The sequence below is a fragment of the Phalacrocorax carbo genome, chromosome 3 (assembly GCF_963921805.1).
Source record: "Phalacrocorax carbo chromosome 3, bPhaCar2.1, whole genome shotgun sequence".
Taxonomy (NCBI): domain Eukaryota; kingdom Metazoa; phylum Chordata; class Aves; order Suliformes; family Phalacrocoracidae; genus Phalacrocorax; species Phalacrocorax carbo.
In genome coordinates this window covers 2,817,604-2,833,116 of record NC_087515.1, presented here as the reverse complement: position 1 = coordinate 2,833,116, position 15,513 = coordinate 2,817,604, and the positions used below count along the sequence as shown (strand labels likewise).

General features: G+C 43.5%; 1 pseudogene; it reads left to right on the top strand.

Moving 5' to 3' along the window:
* The window catches only part of LOC135312382 (uncharacterized), a 44,021-nt pseudogene extending 32,161 nt beyond the window's left edge, over nt 1-11,860 (top strand).
* The last annotated feature ends 3,653 nt before the right edge of the window (nt 11,861-15,513 follow it).

Here is a 15,513-nt window from a genome sequence, read left to right as displayed (position 1 = left end):
CTAAACAGAACAAACAAACAAACAAAGCGATCCACAAAAAACCCAAAGGACTTTATGTCAAGAGTCATTCATAGATACAGAGGTTTCATTCAACAGCTCACAGGAAATAAGGCATGCAGCAACAGGCAGATAGGATCATGACTCAACATCTTGGGTGTCGGTGTTGGCACTTTTTGAATAAAACAAGATAAGTAGAATTTGAGGGAAAATGAATGCCAGTTAAAAACAAGGGAACAGCCCTTTAAGTTACATCTTTTGATTGCAGTATGCTGTAGCCTTACATCTCACTTTATGAAAGGACTAGGTGCAGCTGTGTTGTCCTGAACACCAGAGGGAAAAAAAATGCTGTGGAAAGACACTTTTTTTTCCCCCTTTATATTTGTTTCTCAAGGAAGTAGTATCCTTAATCAAGTCAGCAGCAGATTAAAAACTGGAAAAAACACTTGGAAAAAAGAGGTATTCTCCCTCTTTAAATAAATTTCTAATATAAATTGTCAGGTTTTCCTTCTTTCCTCCCTTCTTGTCAAATTTTAAACAAGAAGGGAATTGCCTTATTTATAAAATATCAGAGGAAAGTTGTGGATAAAAAAAAAGTTTGTATACAACTGAGGTACTAAATTAAGGTGTTAATTAGAATCATAGAATATCTCAGATTGGAAGGGACACATAAGGATCATCAAGAACAACCGCCTGCTCGTCACAGGACTACCTAAAACTAAACCATATAAGCACTGTTCAGATGCTCCTTGAACTCTGACAGGCTTGGTGCCGTGACTGCTTCCCTGGGGAGCCTGTTACAGTGACCGGCCACCCTCTCAGTGAAGAACCTTTTCCTAATGTCCAGTCTGACCTTCCCCTGATGCAGCTTCATTCCATTTCCTCGTGTCTCGTCGCTGGACACCAGAGAGAGGAGATCAGCGCCTCCTGCTCTGCTGCCCCACCTCGCGGAGGTGTAGACTGCAATGAGGCCGCCTGCCAGCCTTCTCTTCTCCAAGGTGAACAAAAGAAGTGACCTCAGCCTCTTCTTGTAAGACTTGCCCTTGAGACCTTTCACCATATTGGTCGCCCTCCCCCGGACCCACTCTAATAGTCTGATGTCCTTATATTGAGGCGCCCAAAACTGCACACAGTACTTGAGGTGGGGCTGCACCAGTCAAATCAACTCACTATCAAGTGTAAGCTTGTATAGTACATTCCTCATCGGATGTCTCTAGGAACAATCTATTGTATCAATAATGATGGAATTTATCTTCCAAGATGTTTTGTTCTTCTTGGTCCAAAATGCAGTGTATTTGCATTTTTAAGGTTTTAAGGGAAGCATAAGTCTTGTGGCATTTAATTATTTTTCATCAATTACTAGCATATGCTGATCATTAATCACATCTTTCTAAAGTATTTGCCAAAAAAAATTGAACAAATGAAATAGAATGATGAAGATACAGCAGGTTTCTGTGAGCAAACCCGAGTTTCCCACAGTTTGCTGTTTTGCCTTAAGTAAACATTGACGATCATTTATACTCCTCATTTATACTGTTTTGAGAAGGAGCCACGTAGTCTCCTGTCATTTGCTATGAAGGCACCCCGGAAGGTCAATATGAAACCAAAAGTGTTAAGTTGAGACTAAAGTCCAATCTGAGAGGTCTCTTAGAGGACATAGGGCCGAAAATTAGAATGGAAACAACTTGGCAAGTAGCTAAAAGTTAAGAAAACATTCGTGTTGGGCACGGATGCTTGAAACAGCTTCTTGACATTATTCTTCTCTGCACAAATATGCAAAAATGTCTCAGATGCAGAGAAAAGCATTTCCTGGGGCTGTTGCAGGAGGAAGAGGGGAGGTGGCGGAAAGAAAAACCAAGGAATTTTAATAATTAACTTTTCTGGTGTCTACTCATCTAGCAAAAAAAACCAAAGCCCTGAACTAGGTGACAAGCAGTCCCTTCGTGTTTCATGGGGATAGCATGGAGCCTGAGAGTGAGATTTGCAAGAGCCAGCACCCCGAGCTCTGCGCCCAGCTCTCAGTATCCATAGAAAAATTCTGACTTCACACATGGATCTTCTCTGGCTTTTCTCAAAATTGTCTTATGGAATTTGACATGGTCCCTTTCTTTTCCTCTCAACTTCCCTTTTTCTTCTGCAGTGTGAGATCTGTCATAGTTCCTCATCAGCATGCTATGAATTTTAATGCTGTAATATTTCACAAGCTCCTTGAAATCAGGTTTGGCTACAAATTCAGCTTTTTTTCCCATAAAGAAGAGAGGGAACTCAAAGAGACCACAGCTGAGTGAGAAAGAAATGTTACTCTATCATTCAGATTGTTTCAGGTAGCGACCTCAGTAAAGATTTCATAACACCCTTCTCACTTTAAAGCCTTTCTGTGATTCGTCTTCAACAGCTCTGAAGTTCAGGGTCTCAAAAGTTTGCTAAATACTGTGCACGAGAAACCTCTCTAGCCATTACATTTTTCTAGACCATTCTCAGTTAGTGCTCAGCCCATATCCTTCTCCTTTTTCATTAAAACTTTTTTCCACAAAGGACTTGAGCTCCTATTTAATCATCAAACTCACAAAGCTTTTGCTCACCGGGGATTCTGGATTTCAGCATCAATAAAAAGAAAAAAATAATATCATTTTCACTCACATGTGCTCTATTCTGGCCTCAAGTTGTTTTCCATCTCTGTCAAACCGAAATGACACAGATCGCTTTGACACTCTGACCCTGTAAATTCCCTTTTGCATCAAGATTTCACTAAGGAATAATATGATGACCTAGTATCCAGATCTAGTTTTAATTTCACTACCTGCAAAATATTAATATTAGTTCCGATTCAAAAACGTTCATGAACTCAGTTTGAACTGATTCTGGAAAGGTTCATAGAGCTTTAATTAGACTCCAGTTCAGCCATGAATTTGAAGTTGTGGGAACTGCCTTTCCTCAGCCCTTAAGGACTCACTAAGGTTGCCCTAATTTGCTGTTAAATGTGCGTTTATTTGAAACACTGAAAGACTCTTGAAATGAAAAACTACCTCCTGAGACCAGGGGCAGGGGGCTATAGAAGCCAGTACTCTGATCTGCCTCCCTTAACGTGAAAGTTGCTTATACGTTCCAAAGTCTCAAGACTTAAAAGTGCAGCTCTTCTCGAGAAACAAGCTGAGCTCTTATAAAGGCTTTACGATGGAAGTCATAGGATTTACAAGGGACAGGATCAGGATTTATTCCGTAGTGTCTGTAGAAAAATAAGTGTCACAGTCTTAATTCTGTTGCTCCTCTTCCACCTCTCCAGGTGCCATTGGGAGACATAGCTATGCCAACCCACCCACTCACTCGTAAGCACGCCGGTCCTACCAACCCGTCCCTGTCATCTGACGCCTGGCCTCCTTTTGCAGGCACCTGCACTTGTCTGGCCCTTCCTACACTAGTAGAAAGGACAGTATTTATTTACCCGTGGGAGGGATTAGTTTTCTGCTGAAGCAGAAAACCGGTGTTTCTCCCTGCACCAGTTCACTCTGGGGTGAAAGGGTGCCAAGGACCAACATGAGGCAAGCGGCCAGGAGCTATGGCCAGGGCGAAGAAGGTTGGGAGTGTCTTTTAGCTACAGCAAGCTGTGGGCTTGGCTCATGACATCAGCCAACAGCCCTGCTCAGCTTGGTAAAGTCTGTCCCTCTGCTCCCCTCAGGCTTCTGCTCAGCATCACTTGGAAAATGTGCTCCAGTGGGTGGGAACCGAAGAAGGATCTTTTCTCCCAATTCTCTAACCAATCTACTCCTCTTACAGTCCCATTTTTCATCTCTTGGCTGGTCTAAAGACTCAGCCAAAAATTTTTGTTAACTTCTGTTTATATGATCACATGCACATAGAAACGAATGAGGTTATAGGACAGCAGGGACAGAGCAGCTCGGATTTTGACCCACGTGCAGCCTTGCAGCCTACTGATAGAAGCCAAATATGCCATGTCCTCGAAGGGGTGAAGTCATGCCCACAACGTTTGCAGGGCATTCCTACAATGCATTATAGTATTTCCTGAAAGTCCAGCTTATTTTATGCCCTGGAAGAGCTCAGATTTCAGGTCCACTAAGCCTAAGCTTGTGTTCATTTTCTTTGTGGAAATGCTTAGTAAGGGGGAAAGCATAAGCTTCAAGGGCTGAAGAAAAGTTTTGATTGTTTTTGTTCCATGTGCCAAAGTAACGATATAGCCCACTATGAAAAGAAAATCCTGTGTAAAACGGCATAAAAATACAAGACTGAGTGGACACGATTAAAGCCCTAAGTACTTTTAGTACTTGCTTAATTTTTGTTGCAAAAATTGTCGTATTGTTATTTGAAAGGTATATTAGGACAGAGTAACATATGACAATAGTTTTAGGTTATCTGGGTAATATTACATGCAGGATGAAGTATACACAAATATTCAAATAAGAAATAACATCACAGATGCCTGAAAATCACATCATGCTTCTGTGATAGACATTTTTAGATACAGAATTTGTCTTGCAGAGCACAGGAACAATCATTCCAGTGGTGTCCTACAATAATGACTTTTAATAGTCATTTGACCGCAGTATTGTTTACAGTTCCAGACTGGCTTAATAGACACAAAGATAATCTTAATTTGACACATAAATTTTATCTTGGTGGGAGTTTTTTGGGGGGTTTGTTTTTTGGGGGTTTGGGGTGGGGTTTTTTCCTGGTTTTGGTTTTTTTTCCCCCTGTAATCAGATGAGTGACTAAAGTGATCCATGAACACAAACTGAACATTTCAGTATTCAGGAGGGAAACAGTTTTTTAAAAAATCAATATTATTTATTTTCAGAACGAATAAGAAGCAGAAACTCACGACTAACTCTATTAATGAATGTGTTTAAATCTATTATAAATCCTAAATTAAACTATTCATGAAACATCTGATATTGACTTGTTTATGACAACTAATTTTCTTAGAGACATTTTTGCTCAGACTTGAGAAAGTCTACTCCCTGCTTAATCCAAACACTGAAATTATTCTTTTCGACTGAAAAAGACTTATTTTTCTTGGCCGTTTGAACTGATATATGGTGGCCAAGTGACTTAAATTTTGTTAGGTCTTTGGAAACTCCTCCTTGGCTGCTCCTGAGAAAGAGGAAACCTGACTCTTTTGCCTGTACTATGAGTTCAGAAAAGGGCACAAAGAGAAAGCATCTACTCTGAACTCTGAAACTTCAGCGCAAGAGTAAAGACTAATTTTCCCTGACCCCTCCATTAAATGTAGGACTAACAAATGCTGGACTTGGTTTTTTTTTCTAAAAAGAGACTTTTTTTTATAATCCCCCAGATTAGCACTGTATTTGTCCAATGGGCTTCGCAGGCGCTGTCTCTCCCGGCTCATGTCCTTCTCTAGACTCTGCTGTGAAGTTTCACTGTCAGACCACCTTAAACTGCTCATCAGGACCCCAGCTACTTCTTCTGCTGTTCAAACAAAATGATTCTTAGGTGTTCCCTAGCTTTTTCCAGTCAAAATAAGCCAGAACTGCTGAAGCTATTTCAATACAGTGTCTCTGCCAGTTGGCTTATTTGGACTGAAGTAGAGCAGAGTCATGACGCTTGACACTTGATTGGCAGATCCGCAGGCGTAGTGATCTCGGGTGATGCTGTGCAGCTGACATTGGGTGAGTAACGACGTCTTCAGCCAGCACAGCTGGAGCAGGAAGGGTGTCTGTATCCAGCCCACTGGTGGATGAGCTGAAATAAGGAAATTTTGCAATTATATGCCTTTTTTTAATTTATCGTGTGAAGTCTGAAGGAAGACCACAATTTGGGTGATGCATTTGAACAACGGTTCAGTCTCTTTGGTTGGATGAATAATGGTGAAAAAAATGTTTTCTTAATGTTTGAATTCCTTGGTAAGTAAAGTATCGGCCTCAGCCTGGGAGTTCAGGACAGAAGTACCCCGTGGCGAAGGAGGCTGCATAAGGTTGCCTTGTATCTCACAAAGTTGTGGAGTTTTCATGCACTCGGTCTCGCCTTGGCAAGCTAGTGTACGTACCTGCTGATGGAGAAAACATATCTTCACTGTGTCTGTGGAGATATTTAGTTTCTCTGCATAGGCTGAAAAGATGTACCTTTCATCAGACGTTGGCAGAGAGGTTGGAAGAGGAAAGGAGGCTACAGGAGACAAAAGTCTTGTTAAAGCATTTCATCCACCTCACAGAAAAGAAGAAAGTGTAGGGGGAGGGCTTGATCTAACAAGCTTGAGGGCAGTCACGCTTACGAGTAGTTCATGCTTAGTTTCACTTCTCGCTTTATGTGCCTAATCTGTTCATTTTAACATTCTTTAATTAGAAAAAGAAGATAGTCAGCAATCTTCAGTGTACAGATTTGGCAGTCAGGTCCCAAATCTGGTCTCAGTCTGGGACACATCAGTTGCAGCTTTGTTAAGTTGAATGGAATTGTTTCAGTTTTACACTAGAGGAACTGAAAAAAATGTATCAAGCCCTGGAACTGAAGTAGAAATAATAATTAAAGAAAAAAATTAGGAAAATAATGCTTCTATATTAATTTGGAAAATATTCAAACAGCCAAAATAGCCAAAATACACGTTGAATGGTCTAAAATCAGCTTCTTGGTCACAGGTCTCATAGTAATATGTCATATACAGAGGCTCAGTCCTGCTTGTCTAATTCACCCTGCCTATTTCAGAGGATTGTCTTTAACATCGATAGCTTTTTGTTCTTTTAGTTTGTGATTTTTTTTAATACTGTTCATTTTTCTCAAGAGTTGGCTTCATAACCTTGAAGCAATATTCATGCTAAGGTTTGTACACCAAGGAGCCCTGCTGACGAACCTAAATGTCCACGGAGGACGCGTTGAGGCCACTAACGTGGGTTCCTGGCACCCTCTGCTGGAAGGTCTTACTCGTACATAGAGAAAAGATGAGAAATCCCAGTTCGGACAGTTGAGCGTGTTTCACACAGCTGGACAATGTTTCAGAAAATTGACTGGGGGCATTTCACGACAAATTTACATTCAAGTGATACGTTACAGCTAGGTTTGATAACTTCCTTTTATAAGTCTTAAAATACAAAACCAGAGTGTCATATCAAGATATGTGTTGTGTTACACCAGGTAGGGGTGAAGAGAGACGTGGCATATGTGCTCATTTACTACCCTAAGGTGGTTATGAAGTGTAGGAAGACAATACGAATTAAGCAAAACATTTTGGGTACCCCGTGACATTCATACTCCAGAATTTTATTCCAGACATCGGCGAGTTAACTAGACAGGTACAAAAATTGTTCCTGGTTGAAAAATACTGAGGGAATTTAGTTGAGCAACAGCTTTTATCTCTTTAGTCACCCCAAAAGCCTCGTTTGATGCTGCAAGCTGTTCACTGTCAGAGGACTCCTATTTTAGGCGTTTCATAGCAGCAACAGAAAACAGCATGTGTTTTTAAGGGGCTCACCGTACAACCCATGCTTTTCTGTCTAATGCCAGAGCTGGTTCCCTATGTTCAATACATAGGTGAAGCAGCCCTCAGATGTTCCCCAGCTTGAACTTTCTCTCTTGGTAACAGTGCATACTAGAAGGTACTTACATCAAAATAATGGAAGTTGCTTCTAAATATAGCAACTGAGGAAGATTTTACAATAAAACACCACAGCAGAGGCTGTATGTCTCCCTCCGCATACCCCAAATGTAAACCAGATGAGAAAACAGTTGTCTGAGGGCTAAATACTATGCAAAATTCCTGTGCAAATGCCAACGTTATAAACTCTCTTCTCATCAGGTTTGGCTGAATAATTCTTTCAAACTAAAGGAAACTCTGTTACCAAACTCAGGCAAAACCTCCCCTGAAGGTAAAAATATTCAGTTAATGTCTTTCCTGTTTTTCTTCATTTCTTTATCCCTTTATTTCAGCCCAACTTTTAAAAAGAAGTAGCTAAGTACGTCTGATACCAACCATTTCTGATCCAGTAGGACCTGGAAACTTTTTCAGGAACAGATGTTGTTGTGATGACATCAGTCTGCGGTTGTTAGATTATGAGTTGAGCAGTTTGGATTCGCTTCTAGGAAGCACTTGAGGTTTTGGCTCCTTATCCATATATGCCTTTGGAGCAATATATAGACCACGTTGACACATAATGCAATCTCATTTTCATGTGATCTCTGCTGAGCCATCTGCCCCAGCCAGCCATGTAGTCACCCAGCCTTTTATGTTACTGTTGATAGCTTGTGTACCATGCAGCTTTCACAAGACTATTGCTTATGAGGTGACTGAGAATACGCTTTGGCCTCAAATCCATTGACATGGACAGCTTGGCTGGAATGCTGCTACTCCTTATGCACACAAATATTCATTATAGGAAACGTCTCATAATTCTGTTATGACGATGTAATGATTCTTATTTCTAAAAGAAGGGATGCTTCACCTTCGTGTTCTTTGGTTAACACTTGAGAAGACTTTTGCAGTCAGTTTTCTCCGATTCATATGATTTTTTTGTAGGCATTGCCAATTTCCAATCAAGTTTATGATGATGAGTACTCTTTCTGCGAAAAATAGTCACGTGGGAGCAATGTCACTGTTTGAATACCGTAGCTCTTAAAAGGCAGGGACATGCTGTGACAAAACGGAGATTCTTGGAGTGCTGGTTGGTGCCTCCACTTCGTGTCACCTAGAAGAAGGACAGAGGATAACAACCACCAGGAGATGCGCCTGCCTGTCTCCAAACTGATCCTGCGAGACTGGTACAAAATAAACACCTATTCCTGGGATTCCTAATCTTTTGCTTGACAGCGGGGACCTCAAAAAGTTTCAGAAAAGTAGTACTGCTTGTGGATTTGGGAATCCTGGGTACACAGCCTATTGTAGCTAATTAAACAGTGCCAGGGAGTGTCTTGGGCAGATTATCTGTACTTGAAATCCCAGAATAGTCTCTGTCTCGGCTCTGGGTCAAGGTAACAAGCAATTCCCAGACAGCTGGTGGTGGATATGAGCCATGGAACATACCCAACAGTCATTTTCAAGCATCCAGCCTTGTTTGGAGACCACAAGTGTTTAGCAGTATGGAGACAATCAGACTCTGCCAGTTGATGACTGACCTGTCAATATTGATACTGAAAAATGTGCATTGTGTTTGCTAGAGCTGCCTGAACTCACACTTCACATGGCATCAATTTGAAAAAGAAAATAAATTCATGCTTGAAAAGGCAAGTTTAAAATTTTGGTTAGCAAATTAGAAACAGTTACAAAAAAATCAATGTAATAATGTATGTGCACTGTTATGTTTAGGTCTGTAATTAAAAAGGAAGTTTTCTCTTTTGGCTGACTTTGTGGCTTCCCCCTTTCTAGAATCTTAGTGCACACTCATTGCTTGCCGTGTTCTTTTCAGATTAAATTCTGCTGCTTGCTTTTTACACCACTTAAGGCTGTTTCAGAACTTTACAAATCATGTCATAGGAGAAATACTCATGTCAATGTATCTTATATCAAGATCAACATCCCTGGTTTGCATTTTAGCCTTCCTTGAGATCACACGACACATTAAAGTAACACAGATGACAGACTCAGTAGTTACTGCTGTCATTCTCCACTCCATTCCAGAAGGCTGCTGTGCTTGAGACTGACTGAAGCACCATAGCCTACTCCCAAAACAGCTGTTGTAAACTACGTCTTGCAACCTCTGTGTCCCATTGCTGTAGCCTCCTCTTTCACCCCTTCTCATTGTCTAGGCTCAGGGTTGAAAATCCCAGTTGATCCAGTGCCAGCTACAGGTTGCCTGGATCCCCCCCAGGAGCTGGCAGTGTTAGCTGACAGCACGCAGCCTTTCCAATGAAGCGGGCTAAATAGATGTCACCATCTCTCCATTCTGTGTGCGATGAGAACATGAATGGTGTTGTCAGAGTAATCCCCTCTGCTGGCCTGAGATGATACAGGCTTGTCTTCTTCACTACTACTGTGTTAATATTTATAAACTCTTATGTTTTCTTTTTGAGATAAAGGTGAGTTAGAGGAGGAGAAAATGACAACGTATCGAAGTTGTGTGCTGAAGACCTGATAGTAAAATAAAATAAAATAAAATAAAATAAAATAAAATAAAATAAAATAAAATAAAATAAAATAAAATAAAATAAAATAAAATAAAATAGACAGAAACAGGCTAGGTGTCCTGAAACTAGCTTATCCAGATCTGCTGAATTCATAAGACTATAAAGTTAGAATGATGCATTCAAGGCCACGTATGTGACGGGGTACTTGAGGATGTCATATCAAGATCTGCTTGTGGACAGTATAGTGTACCCTGGATGCCTGAACTTCTGTGATACAAAACTAGTCCCGATTATATTTATACATTGTAAGGGACTAGAAAGGCAGTGGATGCCCACGATTATGTCTCTTTGCTGGTGGAAGGGATGAATAAGCTATATGATCTTCTGGAGGCACACTGATTTTGTTCCTCACCCCAGGGACAAGATTGGGCGAAAACCATCGGTTTCAACCGCAGAGTGTAGTAGACAGGATAAGGGTGCTGCAGAAAGAAGCGAAGGTTAGATCAGGGAAAGGAAAAGCTATAATTTGTGCAGTATCGGGAGCAAGTCTGGCAGCAGCGGTGGAAGATAAGAAATAGAGGCTTTGTCAAGCCGACGCCGTAATAGACTCACTGAAGATGGTCATAAGGTCACTGCAGGAACAACTGAAGGAAAATAAGCAATTGTTGGAGGAGGAGAGAAGTCAAAATTCCATATTAAAAGAAGAATTGAGGCGTCAACTCTTGAGGGAAGCGGATACACTGGCGGAGGTAGAGATGAAGCTTTGGGAGGAAGGGATACGACAAGTTTACCCTCAGGGAGACTTGCAGAAGGTAAGGGAAACTGTAGAAAGCCTCCCTCACATGTATCCACTGGTTAAAACAGAGCGTTTGTATGAGGACAGTAACGATGACCGTCCTCAAGTTCTCACCAAAAAAGCCCCATTTACCACAACTGAACTAGCAAAGTTGAAGAACTACTTTGCAAGAACTCCAAGGGAATCGGAGACAGAATATGCATGGAGAGTGTCCCTGTTGAGGGGGATAGAATTTTGTTGTCGGAGAAAGAAGCAGAAGGCTATTGGGTTCTGGGTGTGTTCCTAACTACAGGTAATCACCGAGCCCCATGGTCATTAACCTAGAGGGCCACATATTGGGCTGGGGGGCTGAAGCCTTTGGAGAGGGGAGATCCCCTTGCCATAACAGGTCTGGTGGATCGGTCAGTGGAAAGTGTGCAGAAGGCAGCCTGTCTCCAAATGATGTATGATCGGGAGCTCAAGCCTAACCAGAGTTCCCTGATGATGATGCCTGTGGACCCAGAGAAGAAGATTCCCCTGATCCGGGGACTCCCTGACTCCCTGAAACCCATTGGGGTCCAGTTACAGGGGAAAATTCAAAACACCTCGGAAGGAGAAAGAACTATGACTGCTCTAAAAGGGATAACAACCCCTGACCATCGGCAGTCAGGAAGGAAAGTGTGGACGTGGGGGGAGGTAGTGCAGGAATTAATTAATTTTGGGAGAAGATATGGCCCTGTTGGTGGAGCGTTCCAAAAAAATGAAACTAGGGTCATACAATCTACTGAGCAAGTAAACAATCTGCAGCTGACAACAGGGAAGGACCAAGACTTGAAGCCACTCTGGGGCAATTACTCGGGGAGAGAGAGACCCCTAAGCCGACAGGGGTTATGGCATTTAGGGATTCAGAAGGTGGATGGACTCCCCACCCAAAAATTGGAAAAGCTTGTACAGAAATGGCCAGGGAGGAAAGCTGCTCTCGGAGCGGTTCCCGATGCTCCACCCCGACTGACATCGAGGGGGAGCCAACTAGGGAAAAGGTGGGAAGCTAGAACCTCTGTTCCCTGAAGGTGGGGGAGGAGATGGAGGAAGGATGTTTTTAGGACAACTCACCTTGAATGTAAGGGGGAGACTTATTAATCACAGTAGCTGTAGGACCAAGGAAAAGACCAGTAATTTTTCTAATTGATACTGGGGCACAAATCACCGCATTGATGCAGACTGAAGCAGAACAGTGTGGGATCTCTATCCCATCTAGAAATCTAATTATCTTAAATGCTCCGGGAAAACCAGAGGCAACACCTATGAGTTCAGTGACACTATGGTTACCAGGAGAGGACGCCCCCATCAATACCATGGTGGCCATAGGACCTTTCCAGACAAACCTTTTAGGCACAGATGTATTAAAGGGAAGGCAGTGGCATGACACCCAGGGGAACTCGTCGTCTTTTGGCATCCCCCAGATCAGGCAATTAGCTGAGACACCTTGGGCTGAGGTATACCTATCGCAAACGGCACCTGCCCTTCCCCCCTCCAAGATTACCAACGTGAAACCTTCTCCGTTGCCATTAGAGGCGAGAGAAGGGATAGTCCCAGTAATTGAGGATCTCAAACAACAGGGAATTTTAGTGTCTACCCATTCCCCGTACAATTCACCAGGGTGGCCAGTGTGCAAACCTAATGGAAAATGGCGACTGACCATTGACTTTTGAATGCAAACACTGGTCCTCTGCCTGCGGCTGTACCCAACATAGCCAAATTAATTGCAACCTTTCAAGAACAGGCCCACCCTATCTTGGCAACCCTTGATGTGAAGGACATGTTCTTTATGGTTCGACTCGAGGAGTGTGATCGAGACCAATTTGCTTTTACTTGGGAAGGACAATATACCTTCACCAGCCTGCCTCAGGGATATAAACACTCGCCTACCCTAGCCCACCATGTCCTAGCACAGGAACTGGCAATAATCCCGTCAGAAGGAGAAGTAAAGTCTACCAGTATACTGATGACATACTAATAGGGGGACATACCATAGCTTCGGTACAAACTATGCAGGACCGAACTATTAATCATCTGGAAGGAATAGGCCTCCTAATACCAAAAGAAAAACTGCAAACCCCCACCAGTGAAGTTAAGTTCTTGGGCATCTGGTGGAAAGGAGAGTCAGCTTGTATTCCTCAGGACACCCTCTCAGCATTGGATCAGGTAAAGACCCGAGAAAGTAAAAATGAACTGCTACATGTTACATGTTAAACGTGGCCACGCAGGGTCTAATGATTTATACAAGGAGGCACGTGCCAGAGGCTGGCCTGTCACTCGGGAAGCTTGCAGGACCTGTATCTCAGCTTGTGAACAATGCCAACCCTGGCTAGAGCGACACTGCATGGAAGAATCCCCACTCCATTTGAGAGATAAAAAGACCCTCTGGGAAGTTTGGCAAATTGATTATATTGGGCCTTTCCGAAAGTTGGAAGGGAAACAATATGTACTAGTAGGTGCGGAAGTAATTTCTGGCCGAGTCCAAGCCGAAGCATTTCCTTGAGCGACTGGGGAAAATACAGTGGGGGCCCTCAAAATTTGGTTTAGCTCCCTCCCACAGCCTAGATCTATTCAGTCAGACAATGGCAGTCGTTTTACCGCTGCCAGAGTACAGGAGTGGGCACAGGAAGAGGGAATCAAGTGGGTATTCCGCACCCCGTATTACCCCCAAGCCAATGGGATAGACTAGAAGAGATTCAAAGTGCATGCCCAGTGAGGGGTGGTCGCACCTTAGAGGCAGGTAACTTTTGGGATGGAGGTGTGTTTTGGTATTATAATGATATTATAATGAGTGAAGTTCACCAAAAGGACAGCATTTTGTCAAAAGCATGGCGGATTGCTGGCCCAGGGTAGCAAATATGCAGTGTACCAGCTCCATGGTACCGCGAGCTCCCGTTTATCCCAGAGCCTGGCCACGATGCCTCCACACCGCTCCAGCCTCCGGACAACTCCTCTTGGAGTCAGTGCGCCAAGTTCTCCTGGCATTGCCGACATCTAAAGTTAGTAGGGAACGACCATGGAATGGATTCCTCACATAGCAGCTGCACTTCACCCTGACAGCTTCTTCCATGCTGCACCTGTCCTAAAAACATCAGTTTAATTTCTAAGTCACCTCCAGCGATAATTCCACACCATCCAAACCTAGGAAGGCTGGAATGTTGATACGCTCCCCTGGCTTCCAGGAGGTCCTTGCATTAAACAAATCTTATTTTACCTTCTGTGTGGTCCAGCAACGTCACTGTTTTTGCCATGTGTCACCCCGTGTTTCATTCAGTTAATGCAATGTGCTGATGCAAATACGCAGTTTGTAACCACTGTGTCACCTGATGGAATTGAACAAATTAGAGCTGTACGTCAGCCTGTGTCATCCGCAGTCCAAATTGCATAAACTCCTTGTCTCCCCAACCTGGTTTTTTTTTGTTTCTTTTGGGGTTTTTTTTGTTTCTGGGTTTGGGTGTGGGGTTTTTTTGTATTGTTGGAAACTGAATTGTTATTATAGTTAGGCATTGGCCTTGTTTAAAGTTGATATCATTACAACGTTTTGGCCTTTATAGCTAAAATCTTTGCTGTTGATACAATCTTTTCTGCCTTTGCTTCTATCTTTTCTCTCATCACTCTCTCTGTATCTGTCACCCATGTTGAGCCACGGGGTGGTGTCAGGGACTAGAAACTTATCTCAACATCGCTGGCAGGACAAGTTTCACCACCAAAGCTCAATCACCGCGGCAACCGAGCGGGCCGGCTCGGCCGCAGGCGCAGCCCGTCAGCCCTGCGCGGCGGGAGCGCGGGAGCCCGGGTGACGCTGCAGTACGTGCTCTCCGCGCATGCGCCGGCTGACGGGCGGGGGGGGCAGACCCTCTAGAACTTTCCAGCACCCTCTAGTGACGGTACTGGGCATGCGCGCCGCCGCCGGGCGGGAGGCGGGGTAGGGAAACCAGTCATTGACTATGCAAGAGGGCAACGCTATAAAAAGGGGAAACCAGCGGCCGCCACGAGGTGTGCTGTGGAACATCTTTTGTCTGTCGGTGGTGGAGGACGGGCCGGACGAGCGGACCGCGCGACCGTACGGACGGAAGGACAGACCGCCTCGGGTCCGTGATGGTAGGCATTGCGACGTGTTCGCGCTCTTTCTCGCCTTCTCTTTCTGACTTCTTTTCTCTCTTTCTCCGCTTTTCGGTCGCGTACTTTTTGGTGGCCAAATAAAGTGACTTGGCACTTGACTCCGTTTTGAGTCGTAATTCTATTTCCGAGAGCATAAAAGAAACCTGGTCATGATGAAACATTGGAGTCAATCAGAAGTTAAGCCCAGCCGCCCCCAACCTCCCAGAGTTATCTGAGGTCGGTTGGAAAGCAAGGGGGTTTAACCTCTGCCAAACTGTTCAACCCATCGTGACATACACCACCTTGTGTCTTCAGAGCCAGGTTCTGCCCCACAGGGCAGTCGCTGTCTGGTGTATTTTAGTCAACAGAAGACAATAAAGAGAGTCAATCCTTCCCTTGCAGAGGGCATCCATGTCAGAGGCAGATCTGGTGAAACTGTTTTTCTTCCCTTGACAATTTCATCCTGGATTTTGTTGGTGGTGTCTATATTTGAGTGCAGTGGAATAATCTTAAACCACAAAGGTTAGCTGTGTCTTGGGGATTAAGCCAGAAATTGTAGGTGCTGCTTCAAAAGATTGGAA